Source organism: Falco punctatus (genome assembly GCF_963210335.1).
Source record: "Falco punctatus genome assembly, chromosome: 8".
Taxonomy (NCBI): domain Eukaryota; kingdom Metazoa; phylum Chordata; class Aves; order Falconiformes; family Falconidae; genus Falco; species Falco punctatus.
Window position 1 is genome coordinate 1,204,670 of NC_137588.1, and position 3,098 is coordinate 1,207,767.

General features: G+C 42.0%; 2 protein-coding genes across 2 annotated transcripts in view; one reads left to right on the forward strand and one right to left on the reverse strand.

The window, feature by feature from the left end:
• SPATS2L (spermatogenesis associated serine rich 2 like) overlaps window positions 1–3,098 on the reverse strand; it is a 726,913-nt gene that overhangs the window by 592,590 nt on the left and 131,225 nt on the right. The window lies entirely within an intron of this gene.
• SATB2 (SATB homeobox 2) overlaps window positions 1–3,098 on the forward strand; it is a 412,340-nt gene that overhangs the window by 297,586 nt on the left and 111,656 nt on the right. Inside the window, exons 13-14 of the mRNA XM_080400567.1 lie at window positions 949–998; window positions 1,883–1,938. The gene's annotated coding sequence lies outside the window, so the exon portion shown is untranslated. The remainder of the gene's footprint in view (window positions 1–948; window positions 999–1,882; window positions 1,939–3,098) is intronic.

Here is a 3,098-nt window from a genome sequence, read left to right on the forward strand (position 1 = left end):
TTTCATCCTGAAAGAGTTCTAGTGTTCGGCAGGTCTCAGGAGTGTTCACCTAGGCTGTATTTACATGATTTTGAATATACCTAGGAAATCTCAGTCTAAATCATATCATCCTCATTGTTTAGCCCCCAAGCCTTTCCCTATTAACAATCTGTGAGCCTTGCCACCTCTTTAATATATTGATTACATTTGACAATGCTCCTACTTAGAACTGTCCAACCTGATAACCTCTGAGTAGACATCTTTGCATAATATTCAGCCATGCCTTTATCAGTCCCCTGCACGTGTGGCGCACCAAATTATTCTTTGCATTAGCATAAACAAAATACAGTTTAAGAAACGTCAGTACGTTTTCCCTATATTTGCATTAATTATAAGTACACCATACCCAAGTACTGATATAACTTTATTGTATAGAAGCCTTCAAGTAAAACAGTATTTATTGTGAAAGATGATTGCAGTTTCAATGACAACTCCTTCTTATTACTTAAAACCCATATATTTAGCTAGATACCATGAACACTAAGTTTAGTTCACTTGGCAGCACTTTAACCAGCGCTTTTATAATCTTTGTATTTAAAATACCTAATAAGCCATAATTCACTGGCCGTGCTGAGTAGTGACTGTATGCACCCTATGTTTTAGAATAAAAGTATAAAATTACAGAGATATGATCAATTATTTAAAAAAATGTAAATGTAGTGAAATGGTGTAGAAGAGAACCACACTGGTCTTCATTACTCTGAAAACAGAAATTGCTGGGAAGCAGGGAAAAAAGCTATCTGAAAAGAAATGATTCCTGGGGAGAAACAGCTTTTCTACAAATGGAAGTGAGCGAATTCAAAAGAAAGTGGCTAACAAGACATTTCCTAATAACAAGCCAAGGGCATTGCATACCTCTTCATCTTTAAAGTTACAAATGTAAAGTAAATGTGCTCCGTCTTATCACAGGATTACTCACTGGAGCCCATGTTTTTCTTTGGGACTGAGACTAGTGAATAGTATGTATGTTGTGTGAGAATCCCTCATTGCTGCAAGTGGCCATCTCTTCTGAATGACACAAGGGAACAACAGGCATCCGCTTGCATGAGAGATCTTCTTTCACCTTCATCTAAAATGTTCTCCTACAGCCAAGAGTTGGAAGGAGTTTGGGAAAACATGCAGCACACTTGTTAAATGCAACCTTGAATTTTTCGGTTTCTCTCTTCTTAAAGGAAGGAAAGGCCCTTTGAAGGAGCCCTTCTTCTTTGAGTCCACATAAAAAGGGGGATTTCACACGCTGTGCTTGCAGGGTGGCAGGATGGCTCATTGGATTCCAGTGGGATGTGGGACAGTCTGTCTTGTGCTGGCAGTGCCCCACTCATGCTGCTGGCCAGGGGCTGGTGAGAAGGGAGCAGAGCCAGGTCCATTAAAGCATCTCTTCCAAGTTGTCCTGCTCAGCGAAATCCATTCTGGAGCAGAACAGAGAAAGGTCCTTCCTCCACTGAGGAGGGATAAACTCCCCTTGGTTAAACACTTAATAGGGTAGAGTCTCCCACAGAACATTTAATCTGGATTTGTATATCCTAACAACAGAGTGGATGAGTGAAAATTTTCAACTTACTTTGCTACAATTTTAAATCATTCATTCAGAAATGTGCCCATGTGGAATAAACCAAAGCTTTCCTTTAAAAGGAAATACTCTAACAACGGCCAAATGATAAGAGATGCGTGTGCAGTCACCTGGTAAACGTAGGGCTTCATAAAACGGTAACATTTTGAAATGTTGGTTAACTTGGTGAGAATTAGGAACAATGTGAAAAATTGCAGGTGATCTTTTGAGGCTTGGATATAGGAATGAGCTAATATTTCAATAGTTTGGGTTTATGATGTGGTTTTTTTCCAGATTTCGAAGATTGACAGCATAGAAATCAAGTAAAAAGAAGTGGCGCTACCTAGTGGGTAAGGAAACAAATGCGACCCTCTACTGGCCGCTGAAGTTGCAGGGTGTCTTCCACCTTTGTTCTTCAGCTTCGCACCTATACAGCAATATAAAATTGCTGACCTCCAAAAGAGCTGGGGACCTCTTAGAGGGAAGTGACCACTCAAGACAAAGGTATTTTGGAAACAGTGCCCCAGGGATGGTCTTCTAAATACATTTCCCCTGAAGCTTAGTTTTGACGGTTAGGGTTTTTTCGCGTTGTTTTGGTTCTTCTGTTGGATGATTTGTTAAGGCTATGGGATTGCTTAGTAATGGTGCTTTGTGTATTTTTTAACACATTCAAAGGTGGTGGAAGCTGTTGGCTGTCCTCAACCAAGCTGATTGAAGCAGTAAAGGCCTCAAGATAATTAATTTCTGCAAGTTTCAGGAATATATGTAGTTGGTTAGAGCAGAAAGGCTCTAACTGTCAGTTTTGACAGATGGAAAGGATGTGTCACGAACATGTGTGTTACCAGGCATCAGGGGGTGCGTGTGCCTGGAGAAGCTGTGCTGTATGGCCCAGGTACCACAACACTCGACTAGCAGCTCACAGCCCAGGGCCCCTGCGAGCTCAGTATTTCTAGTGCTATTGGAAATACATGGTAATTTTACTCAGGTTGCACATTTGCTGTCACTTTTCTGTCAAAAATTCTAGTCCTACTGTCGATCCCAGTCCTCTCTTCCCGGTCCCACCGCAGTTATTTGTGACAGCACCAGTATGCCCACTGTGGAGCAGCCAAGTGACTTGCTCTGTCCAAAACTGGATGTTTTTTTGGCCAGATCAGTCTGTAGCTAGATGAGATCCTTGATCTAGTCCCTGAGACAGTTGTGTCAGTGTTGATGCTGGCACAAGGGATGAGCAGGAGCCTGTACGAGGGGCGGGGCTGCCCCTTTTCGTACCTTCAGCTGATCATGACACTGAACCCTGGGGCTCCCAGTGAGTTATTTGTTTGTTATGTGGTTGCCCTGGCTTGTTTTCTGCTCCCGTTTCAGGCAAACCATTGTGAGTTCTCAGGAAAGTTGCCCTGCATCTTTGTTGCAAGCCTTTTGGGTGAACAGCAGCAGCTTTGCACTTGTGAATTTTCTTCTGTTCCTCCTAACCGTATTCTAATTTGGAGTTTCTCATCTTTCTGTTTAACAG